Source organism: Pelophylax lessonae, assembly GCF_965119305.1.
Source record: "Pelophylax lessonae genome assembly, chromosome: 8".
Classification (NCBI taxonomy): Eukaryota; Metazoa; Chordata; class Amphibia; order Anura; family Ranidae; genus Pelophylax; species Pelophylax lessonae.
This window is the reverse complement of record NC_138775.1, coordinates 151,569,595-151,590,048: the sequence shown is the minus strand read 5'-3', so window position 1 is coordinate 151,590,048 and position 20,454 is coordinate 151,569,595.

Below are 20,454 nucleotides of genomic sequence, written 5' to 3'. Positions count from 1 at the left end.
CAATCACTGAGCAGCAAATGATATCACCTGCAATGTATTTCAGTTATCTTGCAAACCTGGCCTGTTAGTGGGTCCTAAGGACCGGAGTTGAGAACCACTGCTCTAGATGGTGAAGAAGAGTCAAGGGAGGGGTCTGGTACTACATTACAATTACCACAAATTATCACATTTCCCTTTCACACCCTGGAGATTTGTTCAAATAGCTTGCGAAAGAACCTCAATTTGTGCGAATTAGGAGCATAAATGGAAACAAAGGTAATCAACTTATTTTCAATAGTGCATATTAGAATGACCTATCTACCCTCAGGATCTGAGATGGAATCGTGTAGGAAGAAGGCTACAGTGTATCTGATCGCCACAAGAATATCTTGCTTCTTGGCAGATGCTGTGGATAAAAAGATATGGGGGAAGTTAGAGTGTTTGCAAAATGGGATTGCATCCTTTAGGAAGTGCGTTTCGTGGACAATCATAATATCCGCTTTATGCTTTTGGGCCCCCTGCCACATAGCTCTTTGTTTGGCTGGATGGTTTAGTCCATGTGCATTGAGGAGTAATATGTTAAGTCCCATCTGTGCAAAAGCAAGTTGAGATCCAAAGGTAGTTGGCGTGTATTATATGGAGTATAGTATAGTTAAGGCAAGCTGTTTGCTGGCGGGTCCCTGTACCATGGGGTAAAGAGAAAGTGCAGTATCAACCTCTTCAGTGTTTCCAGGGATTTACGCCGAAATTGGGTTGCAGTAGAGTGTTCTGATGCATATGTGGTAATTAACAGATTACGAACAAAGATGTTCCAGAAGATAACCAATGGAAGTTCCAAAGGAACAACATAGCAAGGATGACTCCTAAGGTGGAATATAAAAACAGAAGCCCTTTTGTAGGGACTCCGAGCAGAATAGATTGCAACAGGTAGGGGGAAGTGAGTACGGTGTTATTTACTCATAGGAAGGACCAGGGATTGCCTGTGAAACAATATGTAAGTTGATGACTCAAGAGACCTCAGAAGTAGATGACTTGTTTTTCGGTGCGACCCTCGACCATGTACAACGTTAGAGAATTTTTCGGTAGTATATCCCAATTTATAGGCAGAGTCATTCCTTCTTCTAGGGAGTGAAAGGTTTTTAATGATCCTTCATGTGTTATTACCAGGCTGGCTGGATATTTCCACTTATAGTTGATGTAGTGATTGAGTAAAGCTTTCGTTATTGTGCAGTGATTGTTACGGCATTGCATAGTGAATTGTGAGAAATCTGGAAAGATTTGGAGGTGTCTGATTTTCTCTGGGAGTTGGTCAACTTTCCTGAATGTGTCCAGCAGTTTTTCCTTGACCTGATAGAAATGAACTTGCAGGAGTACATCCCAGGGAATGTTGGTCAGCAGATGTGGAGGTTTTGGAATGCGATGCACCCAATCTATGGTGAGGTCAGCAGAGTTAAGGTTGGGCACAGCCATGAGAAAGGTATCCCTGATGTAGAGTGGTAATTGTGGGGGTGTCACAGATTCAGGTATTAAGGTTATTTAGCCTAGACCTGTCTTCTAGGTCTGCTTTCTTAGATTTAATCCAGGATATCTCTTCCGCATGCGCTTAATGCACATCTATCATTGTGTTAAAGCATGTGGCATATTCAGACATTTGTTCCTTTATTTGGTATATTCTGTCTCCCAGGGCCTGTACCTCAGCTTTGCATTGTCGCAGGCCTGAATACAGATCAGCCGGTAGAGATGTTCTTAAGGATAGTAGCATCTCCTTAAGTATGGTATCTGAGATAGGTTGCCCAGTGGTAGGGAAGGAAGCTATGGGATCTGCAGGACCAGTGTCTATGGAATGTGTGGTAGTAGTATCATTTAGATCCCAGTTCAGTATCAATAGGGTTATCTGTAGTGTCCTCCTTGGTTTTGACTTTACTGGGCTCCTAAATGAGGGGGAATGTGCCCAGGGTTATTGGGTGTTGTGCTCTGGAGCTGTGAAATCGCTCCTTGTGGAAGCACCGTACCTACCGCTAGAGTTCTGCTGGCGGAGGAAACTGGTGAGGTGCGGCTGCCATTTTGGTGTAGCCCAGCGGCCACTGTGGGGAAGAAACCTGTGAGTTTCTGAGGCAGCGGTGTCTCCCGGTGTCTTCTAGCATGGTATCAGAGGCAGCCATTCTTCAGGTAGGAGTTGAGGGCAGTGTATGGGAGAGATGTCTCCTCTGGCAGCGGAAATCCCCAGTCCTGGAAGAGATCTTCGAGCTCACGTGGCCATCAGCTTAGGTGGTAGCCATGCCCCCCCAGATATTGAAGAATTTTTGAAGCATAAGGTCACCTTTTGAACATTTTACACCTATATAGATCAGTGAATAAGGACACTAAAAGTCCCATCTGTTCTCAAATCACTCTTCCTCCAGCTTTCACTCTGAAAGCCCATACAGAGATATGGTCAGAAAACTGAAGGGAGAAAGTACAGGAGCCTGACATGACACCTATGATCCACTGATTGTGGATGCAATACTTTGAAGAGTCTTGTGTAAAAAAATAATATAAAAGCACATTTTTTTTTCTTGCAAAAATATCTGCACTTATTGTTTTAAAGTTAAAGGTGAACTTAGCCTTTATTGACAGTGACCTAAATTTAAAAATTGACAAATCATGTACATAAGGCCCAGATCACATTTTTAAATGTCATTTTATTTCACAGAAATGGATTTGTCAATACAAGAAGTTATAGGAAACCCAGTATGGGTAATTCACTTTTAAATGGCAGATCAAGACATGTCAGATGCACTGTGAAATGATTTCCTGTTGGACAGTTTATTTGGCTATGCCAGAATTATTTGTAGGAATTTGAGGTTATGTGTGAATTATGGCAATGATATAAAGAAAGAGGCTATATGGATGATATTTTGAATAGAGCTTTCAACGTTGTTATTAGTAAGGATAGGCAGGAATTGATGATAGAGACAAAAAACAAAAGGAATAATAACCAGATAACTTATGTTACTGAATATAGTCTACAGAAGCAATTGAGTACTGTCCGTAATACTTTTTTTATTTGCACTAACACACAATTATTTAGGACAATCTTTTGGGAGGTGCCCCTTTCAAAAATTGAAATTCAAAATATAAAAGGAATAATACAAAGGTATCATACAAAGGTGGGGTGTACTGCGCTTCGGGGTTAGTTGTACGTGAACTGTGCTCAGTATAAATGCCTGTCACTGTAAATGGGGTGAACTAAAACGTGTATAGGTAGTTTACAAAAATAAGTGATATATACATTCAGTGCAAAATGGTCTGTACTCAAACAAATATCAAAGTGCTAAAATACTGACAAGGCAATCTATAAATAAATAAATAAATAAGAGAATATAAAAAAACACCGCTTATTGTGCTGACAATGCAATAGTGACAGGTAAAGTGCTTAGGTGCATATACAGATGTGTAAAATTAAAATATAAGCAAATTAAAGTGTCCTCTGTGCTCCACAATAATCCAACAATATGGGTGAAACACAGTCCAAAACAATTAAATAAGTTTTCAAGTGGGGGGATTCCGCAGGTGATGCTCCTTCACCTAATACCGTGCTTAAGGTGGTGGGGTGCTTCTCCTAAACCCCTCTAAGTGTCCTAGCAGCTCACCTCAAGGTCTAAGGATAAAGGCCTTATATATTATCCAGGGGGCTCCTCTCCAATCCTGCTCCGTATCCCACTAGGGCCTGATGTCTGGGCTGCTGCGGGTGGGTTGCCTCCCTAATCCCTCTCCAGGTTCCCAGCGGTCCCAATGGATCTCAAAACAAAGGCTCGAAATAGTGCAAGTATGTAATGGAAATAGGGTGCTTTATTTGAATAAAGTAAAAAACTCACATTTGTTGAGAAAGAAAAGCGCATAAAATAATATCGGAGTGGGATCGCAGTCCTCACTTCCGTAGTGTGCGTCACTTCCGGTCCGAGCGTCCCTACGCGTTACGCCACTTCCGCATCACGTGGCTTCTTCAGGGGTTATACACGTTTTAGTTCACCCCATTTACAGTGACAGGCATTTATACTGAGCACAGTTCACGTACAACTAACCCAGAAGCGCAGTACCCCCCACCTTTGTATGATTCTGACACTGTATGGTTACCAGTTCTGGTACTAGCAGCATCTGGGATTAACACCTACCCCTTTGAATAGCCTATTCCCCAGACAGCGCAGGACTCACCACATATATTCCCTTAATAATACAAAGGTATTTGCCTATAATATATGGGGGCCCTATGTATTCTGAAATTTTAACAAATCGTGTTAAAGCCATAGCAAAAAGGTCTCCCACTCTTGGTAATTATTTTATCCCCTAGTATGGTCTTTAGAAAGAGGAGAAAGAGCATCTGGTGTTATGGGCACATAAAAATTTTGCATTAGTCATTGTCCTCATGGTGCACTTGTAATAGTTGGTAAAGAATTTTTGATTGCATCACCGAATAGGTCTTTCCTCAAAAAATATGTTATTATTTGTAACACATATTACATTGTATATCTGATAACGTGTGAGTAATGAAATATTCAGCATGTATATCACACTACTAGGAGACTTAGACAGGTTGAATAACCATTTGGGTAACGTAATGAGTGGTAAAAGAACGAATGTGTCCAAACATTTTATTGACACATACAATTTACATGTACCCTCTTTATAGAAGAGATTGTAAGTGCAGAAAGTGGTGGAGACACATTTTACACATTTTATAAGCTGTGCAGCAGTGAGTTTTTTGGGTTTTTTTTTTCTTTATTTTTAACAGCCAGACACCAGGATTTCCGCTAATATGAACTTTAAACGGAATGTCACTCACTACTATGGATGGAATTATTCCCCTGTACAGCTGGGAATTGAGCAGGTATTAGAAGAGAAAAAGAAAAAAAAAAGATTTTTTAATGTTATAATTAAATTGTGCTTTTTCAGTTCTTTAGGTGAGGTTTCATAGGTCCTTTTGAATGTTTTAAGGGTGTGTCTGCATTATGTTGCTTGCTTGTATTTAATTGTATTTGTAGTTATTTTGAAAGTAAGATGACTTTTGTTTAATTTTTTTTTTTTTTTTTAAAGCCCGTAGCGTGTGAAACACACTCAAAAGACTTCACCCGGTGCATAAAAAAGTGCACACACACAAACGTGAGGAACACAAAAAGTGCACAGGGTGTGCAAACAAATGGTCTTCCCTCCGAAGAGGTAGGACCCGAACCTCGATCCCTCGGGGCGCAAGACTCCTGACAGGGATTTAAGGTACTCATGGTCTGTCTGGCCGAAACCAGACTGACCCCGTTCTTCAGGGGGACTGCCGAAACAGCCCCCTCCGAGTACTAAGTAGGGCTCCCCCGAAGGGAGACCCCATGAGAGAGGGCGGACCAAGCCAAAAGGCCATATCCACCCCCTCCCAAGACTCAAGGTAGGGCCCGAGGACCCACACCCTACAAGTCGTGCAAGTGAAAAAAGGTGATAGCAAGTGACAAACTACAAAGAAAAAGGCACACACAAACAAAAAGGTGGGGGAAGGGAAGTGGAGAAGTGAATTAGTGCCCTTGTGAAAATACAAAGGCAGGCCTTCCGGCCGGAATAAAAATTCCTCTGGTCGAAGCCAAAAGGCCTTGCCCAAGAGGCAGGTGCTTAAAAAAGTGTGCGTAGGTGCAGTGACCATGGTGCCGAAAAACTCAAGGCGAGCTGCCCCTCACCAGTGAGAATTAAGGCACCCCTGGGCTGCCACCCCAGGGGCACATACACTACGGGCTTTTTCTACCCCGGCCCAAAGGCCAGACCAAGTGTAGCCCTATCCTACCAGGAGGCATCAGAACTTTGGACAGCTTAGGGAGAACCTGCCTTCAACTGGGGACAAGCCTTTTGCAAGGCCAGATTCAACCCAGGAGGAAAGGCTCCCCCACCGCCACCGCCGTTCCTTACCAATCACATCCAGAAGCAGTACTAACTGGCCGCAGATCCAGTTTTCTCGCTCCCTTCAAACTGGTAGGGGCGGACCCATTCAAATCAGGAAGGCATTGGAACCCTCCGGCTTTCTCTGGTTTGGCCTACTCCGGTCCTCCAGTTACGCCCAGAGCGCCCCGGTATACTTCGGCCACCACCGATACTAACCTTCAGGTTCCATTCCAACACTGATAAGAACAGATACTACACTTGATCTTAGCCAAAAGGCCGAGAAGCGATGACTTTTGTTTAATATTGTAGCAGGCTATATTTTAGCAGTTCTGCCATTAGATGGCGTGCTGTGAAACTGAGCAAATTGCATTGGTTTCGTGTGTTGCCTTTCTTTTATTGCTACTTTTTTTTCTGCATTTATTTGATTTTTGTTTGTGATGTAGTAAAATATGCATTCCATTTTAAATGCCGTGATAATTATTTACTGTATGCTGTAATAAAGTTTTTTTAAAGAATGTTTGTATTGCCTAATTGAATTGAATGGGTATAAATAATGCAGGTGTTAATGATCATGTGGGATTAATTAATTATTCTACATAATGGCTTATGGGTAGTGACTTTGTCATTCTTTAAGAAAGCTTTGTGCCTAGTGCAAAACATGTCAGAAAACAATTTGTTCTTGCTGGCTATTTTAAGAACAGAAGACATTCTGCATCTTGGTGTGCGTCGTTCCTGTTGCTGATACAAGTGATTGATTTGGTGGAGAGGAGCCAAGCCAGCACCTGAGATGCGATTATGGAGTGTGGAGCCTGATCTCGCTTGGAGCAGCATGTGAACTTTTTGATAGAAGGTGTGGGCGGTTCAAGTTGGTGCTGGAAAGTTGGTGCCAAAGAGAAAAAAAAGCCTTCTGCAGGTGAGACCTTTCTTGGGAGCATTCTTTAAAGTGAATTTCTATGTGTATGGCCAGGGTAACCAGATTATAAAGAGTAGTGGGGATTTTGTGGTCATGAAAATCATCTTAAGTTGTATTAAACCCAAAAGCAAATAATTATTATATTGCAGCTCACCAATTCTTAGATAAGCTGGCCTCATTTGTTTTCTTTTTTAGGCTATCTTTCTTTTGTTTTCACCTTGTTATCTGGCTAGCAAATCTGAAAAGAACAAGCTCTCTTGGAGAGGTATTAGTTACAGGAATGAGACAAACCATTTACCACTCATCAGGGGTGCTTATGAATCTATTTATAAATGTAAAATCTTGATCCCAAAAGGGGAAAAAAGTTCTATACCTACTTATAAAGTATTAGCTGGAGTTTGGATTCAATTTGTGTATCTAAATCTGTTAATACATCGAATGCTCCACTCCCCCAGACTGACAATGCTGCTGTCCCTAATGTGTAGGCACTCTAATACAAGAGGTGTGTTACTGGCCAGTAAACATATGAAAGCAGAGGGAAATCTAATGCAGCCACCACATCTGATTGCTAAGCTTAAAAATATTACATTTTTTATTTTGGATTTAGAACCGCTTTACAGTATCTCACAAAAGTGAGTACACCCCTTACATTTTTGTAAATATTTTATTATATCTTTTCATGTGACAACACTGAAGAAATGACACTTTGCTACAATGTAAAGTAGTGAGTGTACAGCTTGTATAGCAATGTAAATTTGCTATCTCCTCAAAATAACTCAACACACAGCCATTATGTCTAAAAGGCTGGCAACAAAAGTGAGTACACCCCTAAGTGAAAATGTCCAAATTGGGCCCAGTTAGCCATTTTCCCTCCTCGGTGTCATGTGACTTGTTAGTATTCTCAGGTATGAACGGGGAGCAGGTGTGTTAAATTTGGTGTTATCGCTCTCACTCTCTCATACTGGTCACTGAAAGTTCAACATGGCACCTGATGGCAAAGAGCTCTCTGAGGATCTAAAAAAAAAAAATTGTTGCTCTACATAAAGATGGCCTAGACTATAATAAGTATGCCAAGACCCTGAAACTGAGCTGCAGCACGGTGGCCAAGACCATACAGTGGTTTCACAGGACAGGTTTCACTCAGAAAACAGTGTCATATCCAGAGGTCGTCTTTGGGAAATAGACATATGAGTGCTGCCAGCCTTGCTGCAGAGGTTGAAGGGATGGGGGGTCAGCCTGTCAGTGCTCATGATCATACGCCGCACACTGCATCAAATTGGTCTGCATGGCTGTTGTCACATGGTGGTCTTTTTTGGCTAAGGCTGTTTGCTGGAGGAAATTTGGGGATAGCTAGGAGGGGGTGATAGGAGGATGATGGGGATTTAGTGTTTAATTCTATTTTTAAATATTTTCGGTAAAATAAATCTTTATCCAATTTTTTTTATTTTTTTAAAATAAATGATTTGGTAGCCCAAAGTTGGTGTCATTTTCCACAGTTCTTTTTGTTTATATAGTACTGCTGATTTTTGTGGGTACACCCACCAAGACATTATGGTTAGGGCACCATGATCAGTATATTTGTACTCCCTAAAAAAATTGCTTTTTTAGATTTTTGTGACTTTAAGTGAACGTACACCTGTTTACAAACCCACGTCAGCTCTTGGGCTCTCCAGAGGCACTTGGAAGAGGCAGCATGTGAAGCATGGAGGTCACAGGCAAGACCCAACAACATCACTGGAGAAACCCATGATAGGGTTGAAGGTTTGATAGCTGGAGTGGGAGAGGCATATACTTGATCCAAGCAGGTTGAGAGGGTGTAGAATTGTAAAATCACCTGGATTAGATCAGCTTCCTAGGTGTTGAACCTTCAAACAAGAAGCTCTAATGAGTAGATGGCTAGAGTACATCAGATAAGTTCATGATTTAAGAAAACAGTCATGAACAGGGGTAAGTATCCACAGGGAAAGAGCCTGTCCCATGGAATACAGGAGATTACCAGAGTATACTAAACAAAAAGAAAAATTTAATAAATTAAGGGTGGATATGCCTGGGGGTAGCCTATTCCTCCCTAAAGGGTACAGTTGCCATTTTTGTTTCAGTGTGCTAGATTTGGCATGGGGACAGACTGGAAGTCTTCATCTGCAATTGGGACCGGGCAGGGCTTTTGGTGTGCTGCGTTGGACAACCCTCACCACCTTAAATTTTATTAAAGCCTAACTTTTCATATTTACATACAGTGCTTTGCAAAAGTATTCGGCCCCCTTGAACTTTGCGACCTTTTGCCACATTTCAGGCTTCAAACATAAAGATATAAAACTGTAATATTTTGTGAAGAATCAACAAGTGGGACACAATCATGAAGTGGAACGAAATTTATTGGATATTTCAAACTTTTTTAACAAATAAAAAACTGAAAAATTGGGCGTGCAAAATTATTCAGCCCCCTTAACCACTTGCCGACTGCCTAACGCCGATCTACGTAGGCAGTCAGCCCCTCACAGGCAAAGTGACGTAGGGCTACGTCACTAGCTTGTGAGGGTCTAGGGAGCGAGCGCGCGCCCCCGGAGGCGCGCTCCCGCTCCCGCGTGGTCACGGACCCCCCCACGCGTGTGACCGGCGGACCCGATGTCCGCCGGTCACTCGGCGATCGGCGGGGGAGAGGGAGAAAGTCAGGCGGCTTGTGTAAACAAGCCACCTGTCATTCTCCTCGGTGTAAAAACACTGATCACACGGATCTACTATGTAGATCCGTTGATCAGTGTCCTTACAGCTCAAGCCACAGCCAATCACAGTAGAAAGCACGCCCCTAGGGACACACACAGCCCCTCCCTCCCAAATAAAGTTAACCCCTTCACTACCAGTTTATTTTTACAGTAACAGTGCATATGTATAGCACTGATTACTGTAGAAATGTCACTGGTAACCCCAAAAGTGTCAAAAATGTCAGTCAAAGGTCCGATCTGTCCGCCCCAATGTCGCAGTACCGCAAAAAAATCGCAGATCACCGCCATTACGCGTTAAAAAAAAAAACAACAAAAATGACAAAAATCTTTCCCTTTGTTAGTAAACGCGATAACTTTTGCGCAAACCAATCAAAATACGCTTTTCGCAATTTTTTTTACCAAACATAGGTAGCATAAAACAAATTGGCCGAAAATGTTAAAAAATTTTGATTTTTACATTTTTTTGGGGGGGAATTTCATATAAAAAAATGTGAAAAATATTGCTATTTTTGCAAAATTGACGCTCTTTTTTTGTTTATAGCGCGTGATCAAAAAATCGCACAGGTGATCAAATACCACCAAAAGAAAGCTCTGTTTGTGGGAAAAAAAGGACGCCAAATTTGTTTAGGTACAGCATCGCACGACCGCGCAATTGTCCGTTAAAGTCACGCAGTGCCGAATCGCAAAATACCCCCTGGTCGGAATGGGGGTAAAATCTTCCGGGGCTTAAGTGGTTAAGTTAATCTTTTGTAGCGCCACCTTTTGCTGCGATTACAGCTGTAAGTCGCTTGGGGTATGTCTCTATCAATTTTGCACATCGAGAGACTGAAATTTTTGCCCATTCCTCTTTGCAAAACAGCTCGAGCTCACTGAGGTTGGATGGAGAGCGTTTGTGAAAAGCAGTTTTCAGTTCTTTCCACGGATTCTCGATTGGATTCAGGTCTGGACTTTGACTTGGCCATTCTAACACCTGGATATGTTTATTTGTGAACCATTCCATTGTAGATTTTGCTTTAAGTTTTGGATCATTGTCTTGTTGGAAGACAAATCTCTGTCCCAGTCTCAGGTCTTTTGCAGACTCCATCAGGTTTTCTTCCAGAATGGTCCTGTATTTGGCTCCATCCACCTTCCCATCAATTTTAACCATTTTCCCTGTCCCTGCTGAAGAAAAGCAGGCACAAACCATGATGCTGCCACCACCATGTTTGACAGTGGGGATGGTGTGTTCAGGGTGATGAGCTGTGTTGCTTTTACGCCAAACATAACGTTTTGCATTGTTGCCAAAAAGTTCGATTTTGGTTTCATCTGACCAGAGCACCTTCTTCCACATGTTTATTGTGTCTCCCAGGTGGCTTGTGGCAAACTTTAAACAACACTTTTTATGGATTTCTTTAAGAAATGGCTTTCTTCTTGCCACTCTTCCATAAAGGCCAGATTTGTGCAGTATACAACTGTTTGTTGTCCTATGGACAGAGTCTCCCACCTCAGCTGTAGATCTCTGCAGTTCATCCAGAGTGATCATGGGCCTCTTGGCTGCCTCTCTGATCAGTCTTCTCCTTGTATGAGCTGAAAGTTTAGAGGGACGGCCAGGTCTTCGTAGATTTGCAGTGGTCTGATACTCCTTCCATTTCAATATTATCGCTTGCACAGTACTCCTTGGAATGTTTAAAGCTTGGGAAATCTTTTTGTATCCAAATCCGGCTTTAAACTTCTCCACAACAGTATCTCGGACCTGCCTGGTGTGTTCCTTGTTCTTTCTGATGCTCTCTGCACTTTAAACAGACCTTTGAGACTATCACAGTGCAGGTACATTTATACGGAGACTTGATTACACACAGGTGGATTCTATTTATCATCATTAGTCATTTAGGTCAACATTGGATCATTCAAAGATCCTCACTGAACTTTCTGGAGAGAGTTTGCTGCACTCAAAGTAAAGGAACTGAATAATTTTGCACGTCCAATTTTTCAGTTTTTTATTTGTTAACAAAGTTTGAAATATCCAATAAATTTCGTTCCACTTCATGATTGTGTCCCACTTGTTGTTGATTCTTCACAAAAAATTACAGTATTATATCTTTAGCTCTGAAGCCTGAAATGTGGCAAAAGGTCGCAAAGTTCAAGGGGGCCGAATACTTTCGCAAGGCACTGTAATTACACAGTTAGTCAGGTTGAAAAAAGACACAAGTCCATCTAGCTCAACAAAAAAAAACACAACCATATAAACCTATACCCACAGATGATCCAGAGGAAGGCGAAAAACCCCAGCAAAGCATGATCCAATTTGCTACAGCAGGGGGAAAAAAATCCTTCCTGATCCCCCAAGAGGCAATCAGACATCCCCTGGATCAACTTTACCTATAAATGTGAGAACCCAGTATCTTTATATATTACTCACTGTTACAAGTCACAAGATTGCTCTAATTTTTATATACAACTAATGAGAAAAGGTATTTAGCAGTTTATATTTACTAAAATAATTGTATTTCCATGTTCTGTGTACTGTGGGAGACCATATATAGGGAATGCAGGATCTGGGTTTAGTAACACTTTAAGGTGTTGACTTGGTCAGCTAGACCAGCAGCAGCTGCTGAAATCCCACATCAAGGCAACCGAGGCTGTGAATCTTTGTTATGAGCCAATAAGGAGAGGCAGAAGGAAAATTGTTCAAGCATTTAACTATGGTTGGTGGCTGAGATTTGCATAATCGATCACAAGGTAGGTCATCATGCTTTTTAAGACACTTCTAAATGTCTTCTTTCTGTTTTTTAGCTGTTTTAGGGTCACTTTAAGTCATCTTGGGTGGGGGAAAAAAAACAAAAAAACTAAACAGTGAATGTATAGCTTAGTATAAATAAAACCAAAATAACTCATCTACATATTTTCGTAATGTTCTGTGAACAATATTTATTAAAAGTCCCTGTAAGCCCCGGTTCACACTTGTGCGAGTGTGGGAAGGATCGGATCACACAAGTGTGAACCGCTGTGCGATCCGATCCTGATGCGGCTTCCAAAAAGGGTCCCTGTGCGTGTTTGCTGCGGCTGCGGTGCGAATTTAGCCATACAAAGTGTATGGCTAAACTTGCACCGCACAGCCGATCGCATGTAATGAAGGAGCAGTGCGCTCCGACATTACATGCGAACCCGGCACTCGCACAAGTGTGAACCGGGGCTAATTCGTAAGTAGCATACGCTGGCTGTGTTAGTCAAAACAACAAATGTATATTAATAATTAGACATTATATAGTTTATAAGGTCGAAAAAGACACCGGTCCATCCAGTTCAACCTATTAGTGTGTGTGTGTGTGTGTGTGTGTGTGTGTGTGTGTGGGATTTTTAGCATGCAACCATTTCCATAGTCCTGTATATTCTGCTTCCCGAGGAAGACATGTAAGAGTTTTTTTCAAGCTAATACCATTTCCTCAGGGAGAGACATTCACATTTTCACTGCTCTAACAGTGAAGAACCCTTTCAGCAATCTAAGGTTAAACCTCCTTTCTTCTAACTTCAAATAAGGGCTGCATGTACTCTTCAGTGACCTTTGAGTAAACAGTTTATCACAGTTACTAGAGTCACCTTGTACAATGTGATCATATCCACTAATAAAATGGTATTAAACCCAAAAGAAAACCTTATATTGCAGCTTACCAAATCTTAGATGTGATAGCTGCATTCTTTTTCTTTTTTTAGCCTTTTTTTTTCACCTTGTGATCCAACCAGTAGGTTTGTTTGCAAGCTCTCCTGCAAATGTTATTAGTTAGAGGGATGGGACAAATGGATTTTTGTAAGATCTTACCGTAAAATCCTTTTCTCTTAAGCTCATTGACAGACGTAGTCCTCCTTGATTAATATCAACTCGGGTTATACTGCCCTCTACAGGAGTAGGACTAGACAGGAAAGAAAACGTTCTGGCCACACCTTAGGGGCAGTCCCAGAGGGTATATCCTCTCTCTCTCTGCTACAACAAATCAGTTATGTCACAAAGCAGTGTTTAGAGAATTTAACCCAACCTAACTCAGAAAACAGAGGGGCGGGTACTACGTCTGTCAATGAGCTTAACCACTTACCGCATACTAACGTAGGTCTACGTCGGTAAACTTTGCGGTAGTGTACCGGGATGATGCCTCTAGCTAGAGGCACCATCCCGGTACCGTGGTTTAGAGCCGACGGTTGGCTTTCCGTCGGTACCGACCGATGCGGCTCGGGAGCCGCTCGATCGGTACCCGGGGGGGCGGGAGGGGACGTCCCCCCCCTCCCGCCGCCTTCCGTAGCTTTGCCCGGGGCTCCCGTTCCACCGGGAGCCCCGAGCACCCAGCCGGCACGTCCGCCGGCTGGATGGAGTCCCGATGAATGCCGGAAACGGCATCGATCGGGTCTCCGATGACGTAACCCGGAGGCGGCGTCCATGACGTCACTTCCGGGTTACTGTGCTGCAAAAGGCGGCAAATTTGAAAAACGGCTGTATGCAAAAATGCCGTTTTCGGCGTTTTGCATACAGGGAAGTGTAGTGGAGGGGTCTAGGGTCTTTTAGACCCTCGATCCCTCCATAAAGTGTACCTGTCACTACATATTGGTGTCACAAGGGATGTTTACATTGCTTGTGACAGCAATAAAAGTGATCAGATTTTTTTTTTTTTTTTAAACTTTAATAAAGTTAAAAAAAATAAATAAAATAAATGGGAAAAAAAAAAAAAAAAATTTAGCCGCCCCCGTCACCGTTAGCTCGCGCACAAAAAAAAACGTATACGGAAGTCGAGCCGCAAATGAAATCGCTGTTCAAACCACACATGTGAGGTATCGCCGCGATCGCCAGAGCGTGAGCAATAATTTAAAAAAAAGAGCTACACTCTAACTCAAAACTGGTAACCGTTAAATAAATTTAAAGCGTCGCAGATTGAGATCTCTTTTGACCGTAGTTTGTCGCGATCCCACGGGGGGGCGCAATTTTAAACCGTAACATGTTGGGTATCTATTTACTCGGCGTGACATGTTCTTTCACAATATACAAAAAAAATGGGCTAACTTTACTGTTTAGTATTTTTTTAAATTAGTGAAATGTGATTTTTCAAAAATTTTCCAAAAAAATGGCGCTTTAAAGACCGCTGCGCAAATACCGCGTGATAAAAAATATTACAATGACCGACATTTTATTCTCCAGAGTCTTTGCTAAAAAAATATATATAATGTTTGGGGGTTCTAAGTAGTTTTCTAGGAAAAAATACTGATTTAAACTTGTAAACAAAAAGTGTCCAAAATAGGGCTGGGGCTTAAGTGGTTAAGAGAAAAGGATTTTACGGTAAGATCTTACAAAAATCCATTTTTCTCTGTCGCTCATTAACAGACGTAGTCCTCCTTGATTAATATCAACTCGGGACGTCCCAAAGCAGTGCCACAAATGAGGGGTGGGATAATGGAAATCAAAATCTAATCTAGAAGGCCCAACCGGTGCCAACTAGAAGTTTTAAAGGCTCATCAATCAAAGGATGAGACTCAACTGAAAATCCAACGGAAAAAAACCCTCGAGGTAGACCACCGGTCTCCTCAAATTGCGGCCTGCAAAACCTTGCGGCCAAATGAGGCATCCGCTGATGCCAGCACATCAACTTTATAAAATTTTGTAAAGGTATGAACCGACGACCAGGTAGCCGCCTTGCACACCTGGACCACTGACGCCTGATGGCGGTAGGCCCAGGAAGTACTGAGCGCTCGAGTGGAGTGCGCCTTAACAGGGAACGGAGGATTCCGACCCTTAATAGAATAAGCCTGTACCACCGTCTGTCTAATCCATTTGGAGATAGTCGCGGCAGATGCAGGCAACCCCTTTCTGGGGCCATCTGTGATCACAAAAAGTGAATCCGTTTTACGGAACGATTCCGTAGTCTTCAGGTATACCCTGATTGCCCGAACTACATCCAAGGAATGCAACGCACATTCCCGAGGATGATTGGGCTTAGGACACAAGGAAGGTAGCACAATATCTTCATTCAGATGAAAGTCTGAAACCACCTTAGGAAGAAAGGATGGCTTCGGATGAAGAACTACCTTATCCCTATGAACCACTAGATATGGGGAATGGCATGATAATGCAGCCAGTTCTGACACCCTGCGTGCAGAAGTAATGGCCACCAAGAAGGCCACCTTCTGGGATAATGTAAGCAAGGGAATCTCCCTGATATTTTCAAATGGAGGTTTCTGCAGAACCGACAAAACCAAATTAAGATCCCAGGGCGGTAAGGGCGCGCGCACTGGCGGAGCCAACCCCTGGATGAAATTCCGCACCAAGGAATGAGTAGCCATAGGCTTCTTAAAGAAGATTGCTAACGCTGAAACCTGACCCTTGATGGTGCTCAAGGATAGTTTCTGCTCAACCCCCTTTTGCAGAAAAGCCAAAATTCGGGTCACCAAATAGGTACGTGGGGGAAATCCCAAAGATTCACACCACGCAATATAAGTCTTCCATGTGCGATAATAGACTTTGCTAGAAGTCGCTTTCCTTGCTTTAATTAGAGTAGGAATAACTGAAGCTGACAATCCCCTGTCCTTCAGTACCTGGGTCTCAATGACCAGGCCGTTAAAACCAGCGACTGTAAAGCACGATGGAAGATCGGTCCTTGAGACCGCAGATCCTCCCTGAGAAGAAGTCTCCAAGGAGCGTCTGCGACTAGCCTGCCCAGGTCGGCGTACCCGGCTTGACGAGGCCAGCCCGGAATTTCCAGGATAACTGGAGTTCCCTCCACCTCTATCCTGCGGAGAAATCTCAGCAGTAACTTGAGAGGGGGGAAGACATATAGTAGCTGATACTGCCCCTACGGGACGTTCAGCGCGTCTGCTGCGTCCGCTAGCGGATCGCGGGCGCGAGTTACCAACCTCCGCGCCTTCCTGTTGAGCCGAAATGCCAACAGATCCACCTGCGGGATGCCCTACTGAAGACACAGGTGGTGAAATCCTTGGTGATCGACCTAAGTCATCACCATGACATTGTCTGACTGGATCCGAACCAGGCTGCCCTAGAGCTGCTTGGTCCAGGCAATCAGACAAAGTCTGATCGCTCTCAGTTCCCACACATTTATCAGAAACTAAATTCCTATCGGAAGTGATGACTTCTCCTGGCTGAGCATTAGAGACTGAAGTCACCGGACCAGAGACTCCTTGGTCCGCTCGCTCAACCGGATCCGATTCCTGGAGGGAACTGGGAATGATCTTTGGAAAAGGTAAAGAAAACGTTCTGCTCAAGGAACGGGAACTACCGCTCCCTGTAGCATATGAATGTTGGAAGGGAAGAATCGCACCGGTAGAAGTGATCGACACTCTAACTTGTATTCTGATCATATGATCTACTGAACCCCTTAGTCCGGGATTCAGGAAAGCCCTTGATCTGAACACCGGTGAAGACGTCCCCCCACCCCTGAGCTGGGTGGGGGCGCACCTTCAGGCTGTATTAGCCTTATCTTCAGGTTTGGCTGAGTCGGCCTTTTGTTTTCCCAGACCATCGCCTTTTGAAACCTCCTGAAGGGGCTTTGCCCTTCACGCTCGCCCCAGCGGAGCGAACAAACCTCTTATGAGCGGAAAAGAAAGGTCCTCGCCTGTTACGAGGTCCTTTAGCTTTAGCAGTCTGTGGCAAAAAAGTGCTCTTGCCCCCAGTGACATCCTTTATGATCTCATCTAGGGTGGCCCCAAATAGGCGATCCCCCTGAAAAGGGAGATTAGCCAAAGCTTTCTTGGAACCTTGATCCGCCGACCAACACTTTAACCAGAGCACACGTCTGAGGACTACTGCTGACATCGATGCATGCGCTAACAAGGGAGTGGCATCCAGGGCTGCGTCACAGACGAACTGTAATCCCTGTATAATTTGCTCCATCAAATCAGACGCTGCCTGGGGAATACTTCTCCCCTTTAAGTCATGGCGCAACAATTTTGCCCATTCTGTCAATGTTTGTGAAACTAAACCAATGGCAACCACTGGTCTAAAGGTTGACCCTATCAGGGAAAAAACAGTGCGGGATTCCGCTTCCACTTTTCGATCCACCGGATCCTTAAAGGACGGAGCGTCCTCCAACGGGATAACAGTGGCTTTATTTAGTCTTGAAATCGGTGGATCCACCACTGGTGGTACCGTCCATTTTTTAATGAGGGATTCCTCAAACGGATAGCATCTAGCAATGCATTTGGAAATAGTAAGGATTCGTTTCGGATGATCCCATTCCTCTTTAATTTTATTATCAAAACATTTGGGTAAGGGAAAAACCTTTGCCGTCTTGGTAGGTTTACTAGTACCAAAGGGAATTTCCATCTCGGTTACCTCTGCCGGTGTAACCTCAAGTCTCAAGGTTTCCCGGACAGACACAACTAGTGCGTCCACCAATGCTTCTTCTTGTGCTATGGCGGAGGTAGAACCGTCCTCCTCACTATCTGAGGGAGCATTACCTGAGACAACAGCTCCTGCAGAGGGACCTGCAGCTACAATGACCATCTCAGAATCTGACTCTGAAGTATCAGATGAAATAGGGGTAGGCGGGGGTCGCTTTCTTGACCCCCGTCCCTGACAGGCCCTCGGCCTGTATACACACTATGACAGGAAGGATACCTCTATACCTCAATAGTAATGCCTTTTAGTAGTCTGCCACTGACTTCAGTCACCCTTACAGTCATATAGTGACTTTAGATAGTCAGCTCCCAAAACAAGCCTCCTGGTTTCTTATTCACAAAATCACACTCAAATTGGGGGATCTGTGACCTGTTATAGGATAGAGGGGGGACCCAGAAACTGAGTGTCCGACCATCCCAGAGAGGGGCCCGCGTCCACCAACAAACCCGACAGGGGGAGAGGGGGAACATTCTACTCACCATACCGGAACCAGGCGGGCGCCAACTCCTGACAGAACCCCTCTCCACCGGGGTGGGGGGGCTGTCGACCAATACGGACACCGTGACTCAGTTTGCAACTGGTCATTGGCGTCCAGGCGAGACGTTTAACTCGCAGGGTCAGTCCCCGTCCAATGGGACTATGTCGCGGCCGACACAGCGCGGAGCTATGGCCTGCACGCGCTCGTAGGCTGAACTGGGGTGACCACTGGATCTCAACATCCAGCCCGTCGCCCAGTTTCAGCGTACTTGCTTGAAGATCTCACAGGAACACTGGAGAAGAAAAGCTGCCTAAAAAAGTATTTCTAAAAAAAATCTTGCCAGGACCAAAGATCCCAGCAAGGAACTTAGGTCCTTACTCCTAACTAGACAGAAAAAAACTGATTTGCTGTAGCAGAGAGAGAGAGGATATACCCTCTGGGACTTCCCCTAAGGTGTGGCCAGAACGTTTTCTTTCCTGTCTAGTCCTACTCCTGTAGAGGGCAGTATAACCCGAGTTGATATTAATCAAGGAGGACTACGTCTGTCAATGAGCGACAGAGAAAAACTATTTATTACTGACACGGGTGCTTACAGTTATCAGCTTTTATTTATTCATATAAAAACCTTTATTCCAAAAGAAAAACAATTGTTGGTGTAACTGCAGTGTGAGCTGGAGTTTGGCGCTTAAATATGTTAGTGTATCCTAATCTAACAAAACTTAGTGCAGCGCTAAATAATATATAAATCAATCAAAAATGAATGAATAATAACAACTGCTAAAACCTCAGTAGTAAAAAGTGTGTTATACTATAGATAACATGAATTAATAATACTTGTGATATAATGAGATGCTTCTTTAAAAACATAAAGTCCACAACTATGCAAGTTTTATGTAAATATATTGTGACAATCCTTTATGCCACCGACAGCCGTGTTGTATAGGGTGCTCACTCTTCCTTCTCCTTTCGTGCAGTTAAATGAACACATCCATGTGCCACCACGATGAGTGCTCCCCCCTTCTAGTTGGGTTCTTACCTCAAATAATGTGACCTCGCACCTAAGCTCAGTCTAATAACGCCTTTTTGCTTCTCCCCGTCCTGGGAATGAGCATCCAGTTAGCCCCAATACGTACTGCTTGTCTCCTCACTCCACTTCTCCAAAGCACCGTTGCAATGCCACATATGAAGAAAGAGTTCAACAGTACTTATATCCTTAAAAGCACATCCCCTCTGATGAAGACACATGACTGTGTCTATACGCGTAGGGGAGGAGCAAGGACAGTGACGTAACCCGGCGGCTGTTTCTATGGCGTTAGTGGCATTGCAACCACACATGTGAGGTATCGCCTCAATCTTTAGAGCAAGAGGAATAATTCTAGCCCTAGACCTCCTCTGTAACTCTAAACTGGTAACTTGTAGAAATGTATAAAACGACACCTATAGAGATTTTTAAGTACCAATGTTTGTCGCCATTCCACGAGCATGTGCAATTTTGAAGCATGACATGTTGGGTATCTATTTACTCGGCGTAACATTATCTTTCACATTATTTGAAAAAATTGGGCTAAATTGACTGATTTTTTTTTTTTTTTATTCAAAAAAGTGTATTTTTTCCCAAACAATTTTGTGTTTGTAAGACCGCTGCGCAAATACGGTGTGACAAAGTATTGCAACGATCTACATTTTCTATAATGTTTGGGGGTTCTAAACAATTTTCTAGCAAAAAATACTGATTTTAACTTGTAAACAACAAGTGTTAGAAATAGGCCTGGTCCTTTTAAGGGTCCTTTCACAGGGGCTTTTTGCCCGGTGGACTCAGTTTTGCTCAGCAGGGGATCGATCCGACGATCCCCGCTGAGCAGGCAGATGACAGGTCTGTCTCAGCTCACTGTGCAGAGACAGACATGTCAGATCCCCGCTCTCCTCTATGGGAGATCAGATTAAAACGGACCGCCTGTCTGTTTTCATCCAAATCGATCCTCCAGACAGATGGAAAATAGGGTTTCCATCCGTCTGGATTTCACGGACAGGATCGAATAGCAGCGGGTGTCAGCTAACATGTCAGCGCTGACATCCGCTGTTCCATAGGGGTGCATGG